Genomic DNA, 24547 nt, shown 5'->3' with positions numbered 1-24547 from the left:
GGTTTGTGTTCCAATAAAACGTTGTTTACAAAAACAAACAGTGGGCTGATTTGGCCTTCAAACCACATTTGCTGAACCCTCATCCAGAACATGCACGTAACTCCTAAAACTTCAACTTGAAAAGGAATCATAACCAAATCATCAAAAAATCTAAAAGGAAACCTTTTTGTCAAGGAACCATGAATACCTGATTGCAAATGTAGAGTTGCTAAACTTTATTAATTATAAGAGAAGAGTTTATTTAAAATTGAGATATTGCTTCATATTCCCTCATTCCAAAGAGTTTAGAAAGTCAGGGACAGATTTGGGCAAGGCAGTATGAAAATAGAAAATTTTAGTGGGAGTGCATTTTGGTGCAGCAATTTTGAAGAGCATTTTAAGTATTTATTGAAAGGGGATTTACATATATATCCCAAAGTCCAAAGCTCCAGGAGTAGAACTTGAACTTGAACTCTGACACTTTCTTCCACGGGGCTGGCACAGGGCTCTTATCTTCTGTCATCCTTGACTGTCCTAGTAAAGAAAGACAATGATGTTTACCCATGAATTAGAGGACAAGCCTGCTGTAAGAGACCTCGCCTGCTCTGTCAAAAGGAAGAAGTTACGGGCGAAGTGAGCTATAAGAAAGAGGGACACAAACACAGAAATTCCTCCTGGTCTCAGGTTTCTGGCACTCCTGAGGCTCCACACTCAAGACCCAAATAGAAGAGTGATGCAGTGATTCTGGGGCCCATCACAAGTCCACGGGGCACACCTGTGGCATCTCTCTATCCTAACCTTTTCTAGTTTTGTAAGGGGAATTTGCTTTAGCCTTCTCCAATTCCCTTCTGATCAATGCTACTGCTGTATATGGTAGGCAGTAATTTTACTTTTTTTAAACTATTACACACTGGAGCAGATACATCTGCTTTCTGGCTCAAACCTTGAGAATGTACAAATGACAGATTCTTAACCATCTAAGCTCCAGTTTCCTCCTTCTGCAATAGAGAAGACCCCCTCCTCATCAGGGTTGGGGGCATTAAGTGAGATACTTTACAGAAGAACTCAGCACCATAAAGGACTAACTAGAGAAGAGGAATGCATGACTCTTTCCTCTGAATCTTTCCTTTGCACTTCCAAACAGGAAAGACAATTCAGTCAGAATGGCCTGTGGTTCCTTGATTCAAAAAAGTCATTTGAAGGTTATAAATTTAAGTGTTAATGGTGATTATCTCTGGGCAGCAGGATTACAGAGGCTTTCAATTTCTTCTTTGTGTATTCATTTTCTGTTTAACATTTCATATTGATAATGTATTACTTTTATAATAAAAATAAAATCAAAATGCTTTTAAAGAAATCTAATGGTTCCACTCTAAGGATTATATCCCAAAGTCCATAGCTGTATGAAAGAAGATGCACAAATAGAATAAGCCCTAACTGCTCCACAGCAGGTGTAAACTAAGACTGCCCAGTCAAATGGGATGTATTTTCACCTTACCCAAATAAATCCCACACAAGTACACAAAAAGAGATGTAGGAAATTGTTTGTTGTAGGTTGGTTGCAATAGCAGTTTTAAAAAAAGGAAACAGCTTGGATTTTATCTGTAAAATTGGATAAATAAATGCTTATAGATAAGTACATTGGAGTACGATGCAGCAGTCCAACATAGCAAATGTCCACATATTGAATATATTTCAGAAGCAAAGTTTCAAGTGAAAAAATTAAGCTTATTTTGATACGGGTATTATATAGTTGTGCATATCTTATACATTGCAAGCAACATTATTTATTATATGTAAATAAATACATATGCATGAGTCAACTGGACAGATAAATGTGAAACATGTCAGGAAATGCTACTCTAGAAGCCCTCCTTTGAAAAAGAAAATTTAATTAAACAGTGAAATTTGACCAATTAGGGGATGAATCCAAATAAATTCCTCAAGAATTGAAAAAACATAAAAAGTTGTAGATCAAATCCATATAGAAATGACACTAAAATTAGATTCATGTATCAGTTCAAAAGCTAAAGAAATAAGTTAGCATAAATATTATGCTTACATAATATTTAAAAAGAGAAATTACAGCTATGGAAAGTTTTGAATGTTCTATAATGATAGTAGATTTGCAACTGAGAAATTAGGATTTAAGGGATGATTATGATTACTGAATCATTATATGGATATTCCTTTTTTACTTTCTGGTATTTTAGAGTAGACAGAGAGAAATACCTGAAATGTCTGAACTGTAATCCAGCTGCCTTGATCTCTGATAATGATTGTGTAGCCTTTATCTTGTGCCCTTGTGATTGTAAAAACCTTGTGACTGACCTTCACTTGTGCCTATTTTATCTGGTTTTTGAACTTTAGAGTTTCATGATAAGCCCCTAATGTTTATTAATGAAGGGACTTGGATCAGTCCAGAACTAACCGACCACAATTCCAAAATTATCTTGATAACTGAAGCTGAATCTAACCAAAATGGGCCCTCCTAACATGTGCAGTAGCTTAGACTAACCTATAAGTGACCTATACCTCATTATAATACTAAAAATCATGTGCATCATCATAGTGAAGCTCCATTTTCTTACATATGTTCTGTGACTAAGCATGTGCTCAATCTGCACATGCTTAATCAACAGATCATCTCTAATTACATCACTGGAGCCATTGTGCTCATTATCCTAAAACCTGCCCATCTTTTGATATTATAAAACCATAAGAATTACTGCAGTTTGGGGAGACAGATTTTTGGGCCAATAGGCTATCTGCTCTTCTGCTTCATATCTAGCAATAAACTCTTTCTCTCTTTGAAACCCCAGTATCTCAGGAATTGGTCATTTGCATGCATTGGGCAAAGAATCCACTGCTTTTAATCAGTAACAGATTATTTCAGTAATTGATTACATTAAAAGGAGAAAAAGGGTAGCTAGCATGCTAAAATATTAAAGGTTAATTATAGATGTTGGGAATATAAATAAATGATTTTTTTCTTTCTTTATACTTTTGTATACTTTTTAATTTCCAAAAAGTTAAAATTAAAATGAAGAATTAATTTGGTGATGAATAATTAACTTTTTCAGGTTTTAAGAAACTGATGTTAAGTAAGAACCTTTAAAAAGTCAAATTTTCCCAAATGACTCCATCCTGTGCCAAATCCTCTCAGTAATAGGGTCACATGCGGCCTGTGTGGTGATGGAAGGGACAAAATTTGCAGAAGCCCACAGTAAAACCAGCACTTCCAGAATCCCACAGATAACTAAAATGTGTCTTTCATGAATTAGTTTAAATTCATTATTTCATTGGTAGGAACTTATTTGTGATCTGTTGACATGTATAACTTTTATAAAACATTTTCAAAAGTATTTTGAAATTCAAATAATAGACAAATAATTGAATTATCCTCTATTAAAAGTTCACATTTAGCTATGCAGTCATCAGCACCCAGTCCTGGAATAAAAGTCTGAAGGACTTCCCACATCAATACCAGTCTGTTGTGACTCTACATACTGCGACTTCCTTCAGGAAGCTTTAAAAAATCCACATTCAGCAGATTACATTTGCTGGAGCTATTTTTATTTCAGACTTACACAACAAAACAAACAAAACCCCTCATTAATTTGCTTTCTGCTATTAAAATAGGAGCTTTGATTTTTCCTTCTATAATGCACTATGGCAACTATTATGAAAATGGGGACTCGAGGAATTTCTACCTCCATCCCATTTAAAAAAAAACTTTCCCCCAAAATTCCTACTTTAAAACATTATATTGGAGTTCCAGGAAGATGGCAGATTAGGAGAGGCAGAGCAAACTTGTCCTCCATGAAAAACACTAGATAAAGGACAGAAAGTGCCCTGGGACAGCAGTTCCAGGGTCCAACCAGCAGGACATGGGGACTCTACATGCACAGAGTGGGGACTTACATGGAGAGGCAGAGAAACTGTGCTTGAAAGGATAGGGTGAGTGCATTTGGCCAGGACCGTCACCACAGACTGGTGGCTGGAGCTGACCAGCAAGCATGGGAGAGAGTAGCCTTCCATGCTTTGTGCACCCATCTCAGCAGCTGGCTGGGGAAACAACCCTCCACAGACCCATGGTCGAGATCTCCTGTAAGGCAACTTGGGATTCAGTGGACTTGTGTGACTGTTTTTACTCTTCCTCCACAGAAGCCCATGGCATGCACAGCCAGGAAGCAGGGAGCAGCAAAGTTACCACATGGAAGTGCCAGAAGCCCCTCCCCAATACCAGAGGCTCACAGGTGCATGGTGGACAGGATCCAGGGCACTTGAGCTAAGGAGTGAGACACTTGGCCCCACAGCATGAGAGTGGTCCACTCAGAGACCCAGGAACTGCCAGACACTTTGTGTCCTGGAGTGGACTCCCTGCTGAACTGAGCAGGGCCCACCCACCACTCACAGAGCTGGTAGTCCCCAGTGCACATGGAGAACTGGTGTGCTGATTGAGTTTCCAACTGGTTTGGACATCCAGTGAACAGGCAACGTTGGGGAAGAGCTGGCTTAAGCGTTAGAGTTGGCTCAAGAGCACCATCTGCTGGTAGTGCACTCCAGCAAGCTGTAGCTCTGCCAAATTATAGATAAATTTTAAAATAATCCTACATATCCCCAAATGGCCACACTAAGATAAGCAAATGCCCCAAAGCCAACAACACAGTACCATAAAGCACATGAAGAAACAAGAAGATATGGACAAACCAAACTAACAAATTAAAAAGTCAGAGGAGATACAGAACTTAAAGCGAGTAATCAAAGAAGTACACACAAATCTCCAAAACAACTTCAATGAATTGGCTAAAGACATAAAGGACATAAAGAAGACTCACAAAGAGTATAAAGAAGATTTTGAGAGAATAAATTAAAAATAGCAGATATTATGGAAATAAAAGGTACTGTTGATCAAATTTAAAATATACTAGAGACACATAACAGCATATTTGAAGAGACAGAAGAAAGAATAAGTGAACTAGAGGACAGGGAAATTGAATATGAATGCACAAAAGAACAAATGGTGTAAAAACCAAAAAATTTGAAATGGATCTCAGAGAAATGATGGACAACATGAACTACACAAATGTAAGATTCATTGGTGTCCCAGAAGTAGAAGAGAAGAGTAAAGAGCTAGGAAGAGTATTTGAAGATATAGTTGGGGAAAATTTCCCAACCCTTCTAAACAACATAAATATGCAAATCAAAAATGGCCCAATGAAATCCAAGTGGAATAAATCCAAATAAACTGACACCAAAACATATACTAATTAGATTGTCAAATGCTGAGGAGAAGGAAAAAGTTTCAAAAACAGAAAGAGAGAAGTGATTCACCACATACAAGGGAATGCACATAAGACTAAGTACTAACTACTCAGCGGGCACCATGGAGGTGAGAAGGCAGTGGCATGACAAATTTAAGATTCTAAAGGAGAAAAATTGCCAGCCAAGAATACTTTATCCAGTAAATCTCTCCTTCAAAACCGAGGGAGAGTTTAAAGTGTTCACAGACAAACAAATGTTGACAGAATTTGTTAACAAGAGAACTTCCCTGCAAGAAATATTAAAGGGATTTCTACCAGCTGGGAAAAAAAGAAAGGAGAGAGAGGTCTGGAGAAGGGCACAGAACTGAAGAGTATTAGTAAGGGAAACTTAAAGAAAAAAAAGGGGGTGGGGAAACAGACCACATAAATAAAAAACCAAAGGATAAAATGGTTGATTCAAGAACTGCCTTCACAGTAATAACATTGAATGTGAATGGGTTAAACTTCCCAATTAAAAGATACGGATTGGCAGAGTGGATTAAAAAGTGTGACTCATAAATATGCCATTTACAAGAGACTCATCTTAGACTAGCAGCACAAAGAGAATGAAAGTGAAAGGATGGAAAAAAATATTCCAGGCAAGCTGCAGCCAAAAGAAAGCAGGAGTAGCAATACTAATATCAGAAAAAATAGACTTTAAATGCAAAGATGTCATAAGAAACAATGAAGGACACAATATACTGAAAAATGGACAATTCTCCAGAAGAAATTGCAATCATAAAGGTTTATGCACCCAATTAATGTGCTCTGAAGTACATGAGACAAACACTGGCAAAACTGAAGGAAGCAATAGACGTTTCTACAATATCAGTGGGAGGCTTCAACACACCACTCTCTTCTATAGATAGAACAACCAAACAGAGGACCAATAAGGACACTGAGAACCTAAACCATGTGATAAATGAATTAGGCTTAGTACACATTTATAGAACATTACATCCAAGAATTACCAGGATATACATTCTTCTCTAGTGCTCATGGAATATTCCCCAGGATAGAACATATGCTGGGACACAAAATAAGCCTCAATAAATTTAAAAAGATTGACATAATTCATAGTACATTATCTGACCATAATGGAATGCAACTAGAAGTCAATAACCACCACCAACATTCACAAATTTGTGGAAAATAAACAATACACTTCTAAACAATCAGTGGGTCAAAGAAGAAATTGCAAGAGAAATTGCTGAATATCTAGAGACAAATGAAAACGAGAATATAACATATCAAAATCTATAGGATACAGTGAAGGTGCTGCTGAGGGGGAAATTTATAGCTCTAAATGCCTATATTAAAAAGGAAGAAGGAGCTAAAATCAAAGACCTAACTGAAGAAGCCAGAGAATAATCAGCAAACTAATCACAAAGCAAGTAGAAGAAAAGAAATAACAAGAATTAAAGCATAAATAAATGATAAGAACAAAAACAAACAAACAAACAAAAATACAGAGAATAAATAAAACCAAAAGTTGGATCTTTGAGAAAATCAACAAGATTGATAAACCCTTAGCTCTACTGGCAAAATCAAAAGGACAGGTGACCAAAATAAAATCAGAAATGAGAGGGGGGACATTACTGTGGATCCTGAATAAATTTTTTAAAAAATCTTAAGAGGATAATGTGAACAACTGTACACCAACAAACTAGACAATTTAGAGGAAATCAATAATTTCCTGGAAACACATGAACAGCCTAGACTGACCTAAGAATAAATAGAAGACCTCAACAAACCAATCACAAGTAGAGATCCAATCAGTCATCAAAAAGCTTCCTACAAATAAAAGCCCAGGGCCACATGGTTTCACAGGGGAATATTACCAGACTTTCCAAAAAGAACTGACATCATTCCTCCTAAAACTCTTTCAAAAAATTGAAGAAAAAGAATCACTACCTAACTCATTTTATGAAGCTAACATCACTCTAAGGCCAAAACCAAAACTACAAGCCAATCTTCTTAATGAATATAGATGCAAAAATTCTCAACAGAATACTTGCAAATCAAATACAAAGACACACTAAAAGAATCATACACCACGACCAAGCAGGGTTCATCCCAGGCATGTAAGTGTGGTTCAACATAAGAAAATAAGTCAATGTAATACAACAGATTAACAAATTGAAAAGGAAAGATGAAATGATCATCTCAATAGATGCTGAAAAAGCATTCAACAAAATTTGGCATCCTTTTTTGATAAAATCACTTCAAAAGATGGGAATTGAAGGAAACTTCCTCAATATGACAAAGGGCATATATGAAAAACCCACAGCCAGTATAGTACTCAACGGTGAGAGACTGAAAGCCTTCCCTCTAAGATTGGGAATGAGATAAGGATGCCCATGGTCACCACTGTTATTCAACATTGTGCTAGAAATTGTAGCCAGATTGATCTAGCAAGACAAAGAAATAAAAAGCATCCAAATTGGGAAGGAAGAAGTGAGATTGTCATTATTTGCAGACGATATGATCGTATACTTGGAAAATCCTGAGAAATCAATGACAAAGCAACTTGAGCTAGACAACAAATTCAGCAAGGTGACGGGATACAAGATCATTGCACAAAAGTCAGTAACATCCCTATACACTAGAAATGACCTAAATGAAGAGACAATCAAGAAAAAAATTCCATTCACAACAGCAACTAAAAAAAATCAAGTACTTAGTGATAAATTTAACCAAGGACATGAAATACCTCTACAAAGAAAATTACATAAATTTAATAAAAGAAATCAAAGGGTACCTAAATAGGTGGAAAGATACTCCGTGTTCCTGGTTAGGAAGGATAAATGTTGTTACAATGTCAATTGTACCCAAACTGATCTACAGATTCAGTGCAGTTCCAATTAAAATCCAAACAACCTACTTTACAGAATTGGAAAAGCTAGTTATCAAATTTATTTGGAAGGGAAAGATGCTTCAAATTGCTAAAAACATTATGAAAAAGGAAAACAAAATGGGAGGACTTACACTTCCTGACTTAGCCTACTATAAAGCCACAGTAGTCAAAACAGCATGATACTGGCACAGAGATAGACACATTGATCGATGGAATCAAAGTGAGAGTTTGGAAATAGACCCCCAGATCTATGTTTGACTGATTTTTGATAAGGCCCCCAAATCCACTGAACTGGGACAGAACAGTCGCTTCAACAAATCGGGCTGGGAGAACTGGACATCCATATCCAAAAGAATCAGAGAGGACCCCTACCTCACACCCTATGCAAAAATTAACTCAAAGTGGGTTATAAACCTCAATATAAGATACAGTACCATAAAACTCCTGTAAGATAGGGAAGCATCTTCAAGACCCAGCATTAGGAGGTAGTTTCTTAGACTTTACACCCAAATCACAAGCAATGAAAGAAAAAATAATAAAAGGGAATTCCTCAAAATCAAAACTTCTGTACCTGAGACGACTTTGTCAAAAAGGTAAAGAGACAGTCAACTCAATGGGAGAAAATGTTTGGAAACCATATATCTGATAAGAGACTGATATTCAGCATATAAAAGAAATCCTACAACTCAATGACAATAGTACAAATAGACCAATTATAAAATGGGCAAAAGATGCAAAAAGACATTTTTCCAAAGAGAAAAATGCAAATGGTTAAAAAACACATGAGAATATGTTCATCTTCACTAGCTATTAGGGAAATGCAAATCAAAACCACAATGAGATATCATCTCACACCAATAAGAATGGCTGTCATTAAACAATCAGGAAACTACAAATGCTGGAGAGGATGTAGAGAAATTGAAACTTTTATTCATTGCTGGTGTGAATGTATAATGGTACAGCCGCTGTGGAAGACACTTTAGTGTTTCCTCAGAAAACTAGATATTGAGCTACCCTACAAACCAGCAATTCCTCTTCTTGGTATACACCCATAAGATCTGAAAGCAGTAATACTAATAGACATTTGCACACTGATGTTCATAGCGGCATTGCTCACAATTGCCAAGAAATGGAAACAATCCAAGGATCCTTCAACAGATGAATGGCTAAACAAAACGTGGTAATACGTACAAGGAGCAAGGTCCTGAAACATATGACAACATGGATGAACCTTGAAGACATAATGCTAAGTAAAATAAGTCAGACACAAAAGGAGAGATATTGTATGTTACCATTACTATGAACTCCCTGAATGTAAAATCTGTATCTTTCAATGTAGAATATAGGGGGACCTAGAGATAGACAGAAGCTAGTGAAGGGGGGATGATAGCCTAATATGTACAGACATGTTAATGAGGGTGAACTTAAGGTATGGGAATGGACGGGGTGATGACTGTTCATTAATGGGATTATAAGTATCAGTGCTACATTGAAGGTGAACATAAACAAAAGTGGTTTTTAAAAGGTATGTATCACACAGACAAGCACTACAAATATAAATGTTTGCATGGTCTACTTCTAAGGTATGACACTGGTACAGAATTAACAACAGAGTGGTATATGGGAAAAGCTACCCATTGTATATTACAGACTCTATTTAATAGGAATACCTCACCAGTACTACTCTAATACTAGAGATGAATAATTATGGGCTGATAAGAGCTTTGGGGTATTTTTTGTTATGATAATTGTTTAAAAATTAGATTGATGATGATTGTACAACTAAGTGAAGATAATGTGAGACACTGATTGTTTATCTTGGACAGAATATATGCTATGTGAAATTAGGAACCCTCTACTTAATAAGTCAAGCCCTCAATCTTGAGGCTTGCTTGGGTGAAATTTATGGCTGTAAATGGGTGGCTAAGCCTACTTATAATTATGCCTAAGAGGCACCTCCAGAAAGCTTCTTTTGTTGCTCAGATGTGGATTTTGTCTCCCTAAGCCCAACTCTGCAAATAAATTCATTAACCTCCCCGCTACATGAGACATGACTCCCAGGGGAGTGATTCTTCCTGGCAATATGTGACATAACTCCCAGGAATGAGCCTGGCCCTGGCATCAAGGGATTAAAAATGACTTCTTGACTAAAAAGGGAAAAGAAAGATAACAAAAGGGTACAGTGGCTAAGAGATTTTAAATACAGTTGAGAGGCTATCCTGGAGGTTATTTTTATGCAAGCTCCAGCTAGATATGCCAAATGGCCACAGTACGCCAAGCCCTTGCCAATGGTAATCCCAAAATGCCTAGGTCCCTTTCTAAGACCCCATAAAAAGTTTCACTCAGTTGTTTACTCTTCAGAAACTTAAATCCCCCAGAGTGTTCCTACTCCAGATAAGTACCAAAACCCAGAGGCAACAGCGTCTCCAAGAACATCAACTGGAACATCAACCGCTTTCTCCATAATCCAACACTCCTTTTCAATATGAACAAGTTAGGGTGGTCACTGACATCCCTGAAGATCGAGAAAATGACTAGATGAGAGGAAGGGACAGTAACAGACAAGGTAGGATTTAACAAAGAATTACAAATACTAAATATTCATATAAAAATTTTTTTAGATGCTAGGGTTTTAGAATAGTTAGCAGGAAATAACTGAAATGATGGATCTGTTACCCATAACACACTTTGAAATTTGCCCTATAGCTACTTGTTAAATTGTACTTTGAAAGTTATCACCTTTCTGTATTTATGTTATACTTAACAATAAGGAAGTAACTGAAACAGTAGAACTATAACTCATAACATCCTTTGGAATTACTTATATAACTACTTGTTAAATTGTAGTTTGAAAGTTAACACCTTTCTGTGTATATATTAGATTTCACAATAAGGAAATAACTGAAATTGTGGAACTTTAACCCATAACATTCTTTGAAATTTGTTCTTTACTTGTTAACCCATATTCTCTGTTCTGTATATATGTTATATTTCACAATAAAATATATTTTAAGGGAGTTATTATAAGAGGAATGTTGTCAGGTTCACACTACCCCATAGCAAGACGTTCTCTAAAGCTGCAGTAAGAAAGATAGCCTGCTAGGTGAGAAATACTGAACACATCTATAGATTATAATAGAGAATCCAGGATAGACCCACACAAATAGAGTCAGATGATCTTTTTTAAGTCAAAAATGATAATGAGAAAGAATAGTTTTGAACAAATGGTGTTGGAACATTTAGACATCCACATGCAAAAAAAAAAAAGGAATCTAGACAGCCCCTTACGCACTTTATGCCTTACATAAAAAGTAACTCAAAATGGATCAGAGAACCTAAATGTAAAATGAAAAACTATAAAATCTGTATAACACATTGGAGAAAATTTATATGGTCTTGGCTTTTGTGAAGACTTCCTAAGATACAACACCAAAGCACAACCCATGAAAAATAAATAGATAAGTTGAATTTTATTAAAATAAAAAGCCTTTACTCTGCAAAAGACTCTAGGGAGATAGTGAAAAGACAAGTCACACAACGAGAGAAATTATTTGCAAAAAAAGAAATCTGGTAAAGAATTTATGTTCCAAGTGTACAAAGAATTCTTTTTAAAACCTTAACAATAGGAAAACAAAATAACTCAGTTTTTAAAAAGTGAGGAAAAGATCTGAAAAGAAACATTAACAAAAAACAAAAAAGATGCACCAGTAACAAATGAGCATGTGAAAAGATGCCTAACATCATTTCTCATTAGGGAAATAAAAATTTTAAAAAATGAGATACCACTACATACCTATCTGAAAGGCTAACTCAAAAAAAAACTGACACAACAATTTCTGTTAAGAATGAAGTTGGTGGAAATGAAAAATGATTCAGCCACCTTGGAAGATGGCTTGGCAGTTTCTGACAAAGCTAAACATAGGCTTACCATACGATGCAACAACTGAGCTGATTTGTAATACTGTGTTCAAACAAAAACCTGCGTGTGAATGTTGAGAACAGTTTTATTCATAATTGTCAAAAATCAGAAGCAAACATGAAATACTTCAATAGGTGAATTGATGAACAAACTATTATATGCATAAAATGGAATAATATTCAACAATAAATAGTAATGAGACAAAGACCATGCAGAAACAGTGATGTATCTCAAATGCCTATTGCTAAGTGAGAGAAGCCATTCTGTTAGGCTACATACTGCATGATCTCACTTGTATGACATTCTGGAAAAGATTAAAAATATAAAGATGGCAAACATAACAGTGATTTTCAGGCATTTGTATCAGAAGAGGGTTAAGTATATGAAGCATGGAGGCTTTTTGGGTTGGTGAAAGTAATCTCTATGATATTGTAATGGTGAATAAATGACACCACACGTGTCAAAACTCATGGAACTTTACAGTGCAAAGAGTAAGCCTTAATCTATGCAAATAAAATAAATATTTAGGAGATCAAAATGGAATGCAAACTATGACCAAAAAAGCAAGCTGTATGACAAATGTCTGAAATACCTTCAATGAAGAAATGGGGAGAAAAAGTGCTGACTTAAGTTACTCTGGAAATGAGTGAAGACAGTAAGACTAAAGGCAAAAGGAACTGTGCAGAATCACTGTGGCTTATCTGATAAAGCTGTGTCTCACAGGAGTGTGGATTAACAATTCTGGAATTGCCATAAATGCATACTGGAATTGAACAATTAGATAAAGGATGGTGGATGGTGGGAATTCACTTTTTTAGTGTTGGAATGGTAGCTCCCAGAGGTGCTGTTAAGGGAAGCAGGTCAGAATAATCCATGTGGAAATTGATTAGGGTTGGACAGTAATAGGAACTCATGTTTAGCTTAATATGAATACAGATGGGTGCATAAATATATAGAGATGTGGGTGTCTGCAGGTTAGGATGCTCACATGTATTTCCTTGCTCTGTCAACTGAGGGTTTAGAAGCAACAATACCCAGTAGCAACGAGCACAACTAGTTCCCAGATTTTAGTTTCTAATACCACTCTCCAATAAAAGGAACCAGGGCAACTTGGAGAAATGGCTGATTCTCAACCGGGGCAGGGAATATGCCATTTGATCCTGAATGTCTGGTAGTGCCAAGAAGTAAGGAAGTGCTCAAAAACCCTACAACAGTGAGGTATATCAAAGGGATACAGGAGCTGACTGAAAGAGCTCCCAATGACAAAGTTTAAAACAATTTGAACAACAAAATAAACAAAGTCTATTGGCTTATAACCCAAAGTATAAAATAAATATCCATGAGTCCATACTGAAATAAATATGCAATTGACTAATAAATGAATGGGGGAGAATATACAAATCTCCCATAGAGAATAATTCCAAATAATTTATAAAGTTACTCTACCCCAAGAAAGTGAAGCATAACTCCCCTTTTTAAGCGTGGGATATGCAGAGTGACTTTCTTCTAAAAAGTACAGAATAGAAAGGAGTGGTGTGATGGGGGGAATGAGGGAGAGTGACCTTACAGTGGAAAATTTGGCAAGCAGTACCTCAGCCAGGTGATTAAGGTTAATACCAACAGTGATGAATCATTCTGATAGTATGTCATTGACGTGATATGATACGATGAAAATGGCAATTTACCTCTGTGGTCTTCCCCCAAAACACTCATGACCCCAACCTAATCATGAGAAAAACATCAGACATATCCCATTTGAGAAACATCTTGCAAAATATCTGCCAAGCACACCTCAATACTCTCGAAGTCATTAAAAACAAGGAAAGCCTGAGAAACTGTCACAGCCAAGAGAAGCCTAAGGAAACATGATGACTTCCTGTAACGTGAGATTCAGGATGGATCCTGTAAGAGAAAAAGAACATTAGTTAAAACCAAGGAAATCTGAATAAAGAATAGAATTTGTGTAATGAAATTTTTATCAATACTTGTTCATTAGTTTCAAGAAATACACCATAGCAATGTAAGATTTTAATAATAGGGAAACTAGGGTGGAGGTGGTGTATATGGGAGCTCTCTGCCCTAACCTTTCAACTTGTGTATAAATCTACAACTATTCTGGAATTAAAATGTTTATTTAAAACAAACATTATTACAACTACCCAGTAGACACAAAACATAAACTTTGAGTAAATTCATTAGGCAACAATTCTACAGAGCTTTATTTTCTAGCCCCCCTATCTTCTTTACAGCTCCCTCCAGTGATCTTGTACCCACTCTCCATGCTGAGACTGGGATCCTTTCTTGGACTTTGGTCCAGCTACTACCGCACTTCAAACCAGTTCCCTGAGAATGTACTGCCCACTCGTCCTGCCAGTCTAGACACGACAATAAGGCTGAACAACTCCCTTAGAAACTCCTTTTCTGACTGTCCCAGCCTCAAACATCTCCCCCCTTCCTGAATGTCTGATCTGCTCTCCCCAACAGCATCCACTGTCCACATGTGGCTAACGAGCTTTTCAAATGTAGCTGTTCTAAATGGGTGTATGTTGTAAGTATACAATACACACTGGACTGTGAAAACAACTTCATCAGAAAAAAATAGTATAAATCATTTCATCACTAATTTTTAAAATTGTTAGATGTGGGAATGATAATATTTTGTAGATATTGGGCTAAGGAAAACATTATTAAAATTAATTACACTTGTTTCTTTTTACTTCTTCCTTGTGGCTACTAGAGAATCATAAATCGCACATGTGGCTTGAACCTTATTTCCATTGAACAGTGCTCTCCATGAGCACAAATTCACACATTCAGTGCTATATAACTTACATAATAGTCTTCAGGATTCCTTGTACTTTCTAGTTGTGCCGTCGGTGTTGAGAAGTCATTTCTGGAGGACGGAGGTCAGGATCTCTGACACCTCTCGGGGACAGTCTGCAACTCTGAGCACAGAGCCGGGGAGTGGCTGTGCTTTGCAAGGATCCTTTGTCTTCCTTGGGGCATGCCATCGCCCTATAGCTGAGAATCTTAAAAACTCTCATCAAAATTTGGGAGACGAAACCATGCCAGAAGCCAAATAAAGCACCAAGCATCCGCAGTTATTTAGTAATTCCAGGTTCATAGGCTCCAGTATTTGTTCAAACAACTACAAATCACAATAATGATTCATGAGTTTCTAACGATGCATTCTCATTTGAAAGGTGTTTCGTTATATTTTAAGGTACGCATATGTTTCCCTTTTGAAACTAATACTCAGCAATGATGCAATTTTATATTTGGTTATTTATAGATGCTCAGCATAGTTTGTTAAGACAAATGAGGAAAAAATGATAGGAAAACATAAATTATTTCCCTGGGACAGAAAAGAAAAACAAACCAAAACAATACATCCCTGGGGTAGGATGGCATACGCATCCCCATAACGTTAGGTCTTGGGACTATTTAATGGTCTGTAGTAAAAAATACGCTAAAATTCACAGAGTTCATAAATGATGATGTTTTTGCTTATTATTCTAGTTCTTCCTCCCCTACAACATGATAATTGAATCCCACAGATTTCAATGAGAAGTATATTTTGAATAAAAAAAGAAACTACTTTATCTTCCTCAGAAAAGCTGTCACAATTCTCTGCATGAACAAAAACATTTATTTTTAGTGCAGATGTGGGCTTGGAGGCTGTTGAATTTAACTTTTTAAAACTCTGAGGCTTTGGGGCTTTATTTACTGTTCATAAACTCATTCTTTTATGGATCAAGTAGAGGGAAGGAAATCTGAACATCTAAATTGTGTCTCAGAAATAGTTTGTATTCCAAAAGACACAGAGTTTTTGTTTTTTTCATCATATATATTTGAGATGCTAAGGAATAATATAATTTATGAAATTGACAACAGTAACTTATTAAATACCTACATGAGCCAGGTATGCTGCATCTGGGGATATACTAGTAAATGAGACATCTCTGTCTTCCCGGAAGACACGTGATGAAACCTTAAGCACCATGAAGCTTGATAATAATAGAATGGGGGTGGGGGGGTGGCTCAGGGTACTAGAAATCCATGCAGGACAGACTCAAATTGATCTAGGGGTCAAGAAGTGCTCCTCAAGAAAGAGATATCTAAGCTGAGACCTGAACTGTGTGTGGATGAGGCAGAGCAGGGAAGAATGTCCCAGGCACAGGATGGGGCAAAGACAAAGAGCTGAGGATAAGAAAGAGCATGGTACCTTCAGGACAAGGGAAAGAGGTCAGCAGGTCCAGACAGTGGAGGGAGAGGGGAAGGACAGGGAGGAGGGGCCAGGTTGGGGAGGACCAGAGAGCCATGTACGTGGTCAGTACTTTATCTGCAGGGCAATGGGATGCCACTGAAGAGTTTAAGAAACATCACTGCCTTTACAAAGTTCCTCTAACTATGGAGACTGGGGTGCAACACTACAGGCAGGAGACAAGTCAGAGGATAGGATCAACAGTCCAGGAAAAATGTTGATTATAGATGCTTCTAGGACTTAGATGGAAAAAAAAAAAATGGAAAGATCCAAGAGTTATTTGAGAAGCAGGGTAACCATAAACAACTGCTATGTAGGCTGGGCACTGAACAACTCCAGAGGCCATTGCCATAGTAGACTAGAGGAAAGTCTCCCATGAAGTTGTGCAATACAGCTGAGACTGATGACCCAAGGGTGAAAGAGTGTGCCCAGGCCTCTCCCCTGGGTGAATGGGTGAATGGTGCTGCTGTTTACTGTAAGGTGGGAGAAGAATCAGGGTTCATGATATGGGTGTGGCAGTAGTGGCAAGAGGAATGATGGGGTGAGTGCCAAACAGCTTGAGTTTGAAGGGAGATGTGCAATAGACAAGTTGATGTGCCTCCTGCACTCAACATATTGGTCGGCATGACAATGGATGTTTGAGAAATCACAACATTCATATGGATAAAGCAAGAGAGTTGCCTGAGATTAAACAGTAAGTGTACAGGGACAGAGGAATAAAGGCCAGTATCAAAACCTTCGGAAAGTAAACATCTCTTGAAAATGAGAAGCAAAGGAGACTGATGAAGAGCTGGGAAAGCTAAGTACTAGACCAGGGAAGAGAGACCAGGGTCTGGGGAAACGAAGGAGAAAGAGGCAAAGTAGATGTTGAATAAGAGAAAGTGTCCACAGGGTTAATGACACATGCGTGATTGGAACACTTCATTAGAATAGTTCCATTGAGAGGAAGGACAAAAGTCAGACTAATGAATTAAAGGTGGAATGTAAAGAACAGAAATAGAAGCAGAAGATGTATGTTAGTTGTGAACATTAATGAGAGCTAGCAGAGGGAAAGTTGGGGTAATGGAAGGTATCAAAGATACAAAAAGAGATAGTATATTTTGATGGAATGAGCAATGGGTTCTAGAACACAGTTGGGACAATTACCTTCCTATAGGAAGAAGCACACCCCTTCCTTAATAACAGGAGGGTGGGGCATCCTATATACTTCCAATATTTATGTTTTCACCTGAGTTAGCTGAGAACAAAAGGATGTAAACTAATAAAGCCTGGTGTTCAGAGAAGAAACTTTTCAAGAACCATCTTGAAAATTCACATGTTCCCTAATGCAATGACTCCTTCTTCACCTTCTTTCCTCTTTCAATTTGCCTGTCTAATGGCTGATAACATTTTAAGGCTAATCTACAGGAAACTCAAACAGTAACATAAGTTTAGAAGAAAAAGAACATTAGTCTTAACCTAAATAAATTAAGTGGATCCTTGAAGCTGAGGCTGGAAGCCAGATTCTCTGCTGAGATCAACATGTTGACTCCCTAGAGTCCGGATGGAAAGACTGTTGGTGCATAGGGAATCCTAGCCCAAGCTGGCTCTGGTTTGGTTCGATTTTACCTTTGGCCTCCCTGCCGTTATGCCAGATATACAGAGTTCCGCCACTCCTTCTCAGGGAGATTCCAGGTATCATGGGACATTGCCCCGCCCTTGGGGTGAAATTGAGCAGAGTCTGAAGCTTACTCCTGACGGTCCGTGAAATGGAATCACACTGGTTTCTGTCCAGAAGGAACTCTCCAGACACCAGGGAAGGACAGCCGGTGTAGCCTCTGGACTCAGGTGCTTGCACTTCCCCAAGTGAAGTCAGGGCTGGGGAGGCCTGCCTTTGGTGAGCATATTTCTCTGTTTGGTCCTTTCCTGACTCAGCTCTCATTCCCAGGTTGCCAATGACCATTTCTTATCATATCCTCCATCTTATTTCTTCTTGTTCCCAGGCTGGAACATCATAGTCTGATGTTTTCTCCCATGATTTGGGTCTATTCCAGGTGTCCTTTCTATGTCCCTCAGAGTTTAAAACATTGAAATTCAAAATTCCAGAAAAGATTTTTTTTTTTTTTTGCCTTCATATCCTGTTTCCAAGTCCCTTCCTTTAGACAAGCAGCTTAGAATGAGGGCAAGGAGGAAACCAAACACCAATAGATAATAAATCAGAATAAGACAGAGTGAGCCATCTCAATGGCAAGCTCTTGGACTTCTCAGATCAACAGGGAGAGGGCAAGCTTGGAAAGCATGCTCCTCCTTTGCTCTAGAGCCTGGATGGAAGCCAAGATCCTCTAAGGTAAGTGTTGCCCTAAGGAGAAGGAGAATGATCTGTCCCCTGCACAGGTCATGTCAGAACATTTTCACTCTGCGATTGGGGAAATGTCTGGCAGGGCAGGGTATTTGAACACCCCTGTTCTCTGTTGGTCTCTGTTCTCTGACCCTCACTTTAAAAAGTACTTTTGCAGACCCAATCCCTCCAGGGTTTGTTATTGGAATTTTGGTTACAGGGAATTACAAGAGAAACACAATCACTGCTTTCCCAACACTTCAAGCCTTGGGATCACTATTAAATTAATTAGGTCACTATTAAATTATTGCATGAATACATAACCATTTTGGTGATATCTGCCAGCCTGGGAGATGAGGAAGAGGCTTCTGAGAATCTGACATTTCTGGTGAGAGTGAAACATCAGTGAGAGTTGCCTAGCCAGAGGAAAAGAGCAGAAAACAATCCAAGGACTCTGGAGCAGGAAGAAATTAGGCAGAATCAAACAGCATGAAAGCCAAGGAGGGAGGGGACAGGTGTCCTCCAAAGAAGCTGGAGACCTGGAGACCCGGACGAGGTTTTGTAGTTTGTGTTACATACATTGGGCTTTATTTTCATATTAATGGGACGCTATCTTGGAGCATCGCTTTGACTGCTGTTTGGAGAGCCTTTTGATGGGGCCAAGAATGGTCTGGAAAAAGCATCTTAGGAAGTTATAGGCTTGACTTTGAGTAACTATTTGCCAAACATATGTACACACTTTCAAGAACTAAAAGAACACTTCCTTTCTGCATAATTTGGCGATTTAGAGAAAAAAAACACAACAAAACAAAACAAGAGTGGCTTGTTATAGTTTGGTTTTCAAATGAACTTTTGTTGTCTGTTATATAAAGATGTTCTAAACCGTTGTTCCATGGGGACCCAAAATACAAAGGTTAAAACAATATATGTTTATTTATCTCTCATTTAACAGCCCAAGGCTGTTGCCATTTTAAACACGGGGCTCCTGTGCCAGCCAGCTGGAAAGTGAGACAAGCACGGGTGATTTCCTCAGAGGAGATGGGGCTGTAAGTGCTCGCATCCCATTGGGAGGATCCAGTTACACGACCACTTCCAACTGCAGGGGATGCTGGGAAATATAGTCTAGCTCTGTGCTCAAGAGGTAGATGGATTTTTAGTGGTCTGTTAGACAGAATTTAGGTGTCCAGGGGCTGTTTCAGCTTTGGAAATTTTACTTCCAAGATTACTCTTCAAATTAGACTAATTGAACTCCATCTTAGCCCTTCCCTTTCTGTGCCTTTTTAAACAAAGGGCCAATTTTTCTGCTCTCTGGTCTTCAAAGGACTTTCAGTTTTTGGTTCCTAAAGGAGGATCTTGGTTCAATAGAAAGGAAAGGAAAAAAAAAAAAAGCTTCTAGGGGCACCACGGAGGTGAATACACCCAGGGAAGTGGCACCTTTCATTTTCCCTTTAAATTCCAGATATCAAAAATTTTATGTACTTAGCTTAAAAAGCACATCACAGCTGACAAGAGTTATTTGAAGTTCAGTTCACTTACTTTCTCTTTACTAGTGTTGCACTCTCATCTCCAAATGCCAGGAGCTTTGAATGACAAAGTCTCATCATATTACTCGAGGTAAAGGATCTCTAAGGTTCAGTAATGACTCCATAAATCCATTAAATCAGTGCAATTTTTAATATAAACACAATTTGAGGGGGGAAACTTCAAAAAGCATTATACTACTAAGAGTCCCTTTTGGCTCTTTCTGCTAAGATACTTTACTGTTATCTCACATTAAATCAGTCAATATTCCATATAAAATTTGTATAAGATTAATGTTCTAAGGCTGGTGCAATCTATTCCATATTACATTAAACATATAGTTTTGTGTTGTAACCTAGAAAAATATTGTTCTCCTTTATACTTGAATCGAGCTTCAACTTAAGTCAAATGACATCTTAATTTAAGATTAAATGAATGTATAAATACACCTTTGCAGGCTCTTGCAGCATCTATGCATTTAATCTTCCTGATCCTGGACTTTTAAACTGAGTTGATACATAGTAAACTGGAGACAATTGCAATGCACCTTGTAGTGCTTCCCCCTTGCTTAGTTACATTTAAAAATGATAAATTAGAATCTGACTGGTCTTGTATGGGCGTGTGAGAAAATACCCATTATTGAGGACAATAGGTTATTAAATGTGGTTTTTCTAGGCATGTGTGTGGTGTGTTTGTTAGTGTTTGGGCTAAAGGACTTTGTTGAAGTTGAAAGGCAACTATTTTTCCTTGAAATGGAAACTATGCTAATTCCGTTGAGACTTTACAACCAGCACCTACTGATATCGATTTTATTGGTAAAAACTTTTTCCTTGTGATATTAGAGACAAAGGTGAGTTTTTACATAAAGTCAGGTTTCCCCTCATTGGAAAGGAAATGTTTAGCATTCTAAGCATTATAAATAAAGGAGATTGTCAATGTTACATGTTTATCTTATTACCAGGGAAAGATAATTTACAGGGAAAGGTAGTTTAAGAAGCTGTGTTGATTGTTTCATGAAAACAGTGTTTGCAGAAAGTTTGAAAATAATAATTTTAACTAACCAGCTATTGTTTTTGTTGAGATAAGTTACAAAAAAATTCATGTTAGAGTACGAGAAACTATCCGTAACTCATTATCCACCACAGATCCTAAGGCAGGATTCTATGTAACTAAAGCCTACTATAAAGTGGGCTTTGTTTTTCAAGCATTTCCTTCCTTTTGATGATTTTCCAATAGTTCTTTCTCTCTCAAACTGATGACTTCATGTTTTTTTTCCAGCAAAGCTGTTGTATTAAATCAACCCAGGGCATTTTGGTCTCCTGTGCATTTCCTTTTCAATGGACACCTGTGTACTGGCACATCCACCTGAGGATGTTACCCAGGGCACCAGCAGCCTCCGCATTTGGCATCTTACCCACCTGGAGCACCTCTGAATGGCCGGCAGCTGTCACCCTCCCAGCCATCATGTTGGAAAGTCCTTCTCTTCACCAAGGCAGATTCACTGATTTCTCTTGAGACACAAAACCTAGTGTTAGTGACTAACTTACTAACTAACTAGTTACTAGTGATAATAAGTGACTAAGTAAGTTAGTGACTCTCACAGGAGTTTCAAGGGTGCTGAGAATCTGAACTGATAAATCAAGAGGTGAGGACATGGAGGAGGTGGTGAGTGAGTGTAACGGCCACTTCATGGGTGGGCAGATTTACTAAAGTCAGAGAATTCTCAGAGTTGGGGGACCAGAAGGAGGTGATATCAGAGATGGGGGTGTGACTTGAGGTCAAGGTTTCAGGGATGGCACAGTTATTGGTCATGACCTTGTGGATGTAGGGGTTCTGGGGAGAACATTCTGGAAAGTCCAAGAGCCCAGCGTGTCCTACCCACTTTTCATATAGGAGCTGTGGTCAGCAAGCGGGGTGACTCTAATGACGGAAGGGCAGGGTTGGGGAGCAGGCGGATGCAGGAGCACACCTGGTGAGGGAGCAAAAGCTGATGTGAAAACTGAGAAGAGCTGAAAGCAAAAAGGAGGCATCACCAGAGAGCAGCAGTCAGTCCGCAGAGCTAGAGAAATAAATTAAGCCCATGGTTAATTTTGAATTTTGAATTTTGAAAATTCAAAAAATAACCACCTTAAGTTTGTGAAAGGAATGAATAGAAAAATCTTAAGGAATGAAAAACAGGACAATAAGTTAGAATCTTGGAAATGAACTCATTGATATAGGGCCTAGATGATCTGGTTTGTTCATCCCTTAAAGAGAGAGGACTTTTTCTTGTTCTCGTACTTTGACATCATTTTTTCTTTCATTAGAAGCTCTCAGGATTCTCTACGTTTTCAATTCTTGGCTTATCTTTATCTTTCCTCATCGTTTCCTGACTATTTCATAGCCAGGGATGTTAAGATTCTTAATTTCTCCTGGGATGAAATTTAAAATGACTTCATGAGGAAACCCACAGGGTGTCCTTCCAAATCGCAAAGGTGATTGATGGCTTCGAACTTAGGGCCTAGGATGAAGACCCGGCTGTGGGGCATTTTGTTCGTCAGGGCTATCGCCATGAAATACGAAAACTTGGCGTTGATCTCCTTTCCTGGGCCTTCGGGCTGTGTTCAGAGTGAATAAACCACCAGTGCTCTTCCAGGTGTGTGCACCTTTCCAGGGGAAACAGTGGGAAACTGTGCAAATTCTGCTTTGCTGCTTTGGGAAGGGAATCAGCCTCTCTGTTGAAAATTGCCAGCAACATTTTTCCTGTTACAGGAACACATACAAAATATAGAATCCAAAATAGCCTAGTGTCCCAAAACAGTAACGCTAGTGGCAGCCAACTGACCTGTCACCCCTTTCTGTTTTAAGATCGCAGTATCATGGGGGCCAACCTAGTTACTAGAAACTTCTAAAACTACACCTTTCACAAATCTGAGGTCTGGACAGCAAAAATAGGTCAAAAGCCCACATTAAAAGAAAGAGAAAACAGATTCCTAAAACATTAGCCGAAGTGATACACATGAATTACAGTCACTTCTAACCAATTGTCACTGGGTGGATTCAGCTTATTCTCACGGAATAGATGCAGAAAAAAGAAAAGTAATAATAAGTAAACATAAAACAAATACATATCTTCCCAACACAGGAGGAAAACTGGACACTGGGGTTTTTTCATCTGTTTATTTTTAAAAACTTACTGATGACGTATTTGTCAGTTGAGGCATAGAGCTTGGAATAAATTAGCATGTTTATAACAAACTGCTTCTATTAGAGCTGGGATGGAAAGTCTTTTTTTTCAAGTAGTAAAATGAGGTCTTTGTTTCTCTAAGATTGAACAATTAATGGAGACAAAATTAATTTTTACTTCTCTCTAAAAGGTTAATTTTCTTTAGTATCTATAGACCAGCACGTGTGAAAAATATTGACCTGCTTATTGCTGCCGTTTTAAGTTAGCTGTGAATGCAATTAAGTTACATAAATAAACTTTAAGGTGCTTGTCTATTGAGGAGAAAATGTATTGGATATTTTTGTAATGCCATTTTCCTTAAGGATACTTTCAAAATTAAGTAGTGAACCCAAAGAATAAACCTGTATTTTATAATACAATTAACCAAGTTCCTAAACTAAGAGAATTACCATTCTCAGAACTATTTATATCTTTTAAAAAAATGTCTTTATATATTGCCTGTGCTCAGACAATGGTTTTATTGTAGCAATATTGCCACGATGATTTATGGAATTAAGTTTAGTCAAAACTGTTGCCTTTCTTTAGAGCTTTAAAGCCTGTATTATTAACCTGAGTTTTAATATAATTTTGTAGACTAAATATGTTGAGTAATTGATAGATAAATCAAATTAACAACTTCATTTTTTTCCATAGGGAATTCTAGTTACATAAAAAGCCATTTACATTTATTTTTCTAATAAGGAAACAGCTGAAAAAATATGGGCAATGTGAGATGGCTATTGAAATTATTGCATTTTAGAGAGGTTTTTTTCACTTGTTGATTCTCGCTTTCCCTGCAAAATTTTCCTTTTGTCATTGCACATTTACCTGTAACTTACTATAAGCTATTGCACTGAAAATAAATTGCAGTATCTCAACATTTTATTGCAAAAATTTACGGTTCCCTAGATGTAGACATTTGTCAAAATTCAGCAAATGTACACTTAAGATTGGTGCATTTCATTGCACATAACTTTTACATAAGACTACAAAAATTTTGAAATCTAGCTGATGATTTGCATGTAGACATATTTAAGATGTGCACCGATGCCAGCATCTTTGAAATGCATAAGAAAATGATTTGATAGAGGATAGAGGAACGGATATATATGCAGGTATGTGAGAAACGAGTATCCTAAAATGTTAATGACAGAAACCAGATTTGGAGTAAAGGGGGTT

The 24547-nt window shown here is 37.7% G+C and overlaps 1 long non-coding RNA gene across 1 annotated transcript; it reads right to left on the bottom strand.

Moving 5' to 3' along the window:
* Positions 1–263: 263 nt before the first annotated feature.
* Positions 264–14997, bottom strand: LOC119506544. The gene is made up of 3 exons (XR_005211009.1): positions 14894–14997; positions 13853–13963; positions 264–513 (listed from the first exon to the last, which is right to left on the bottom strand). It is a non-coding gene; the product is annotated as an uncharacterized LOC119506544 (long non-coding RNA).
* Between the last annotated feature and the right edge of the window lie 9550 nt (positions 14998–24547).

Source organism: Choloepus didactylus, chromosome 11 (assembly GCF_015220235.1).
Source record: "Choloepus didactylus isolate mChoDid1 chromosome 11, mChoDid1.pri, whole genome shotgun sequence".
NCBI lineage: Eukaryota > Metazoa > Chordata > Mammalia > Pilosa > Megalonychidae > Choloepus > Choloepus didactylus.
The sequence above is the reverse complement of the archived record's forward strand: the minus strand, read 5'-3'. Positions and strand labels throughout refer to the sequence as shown.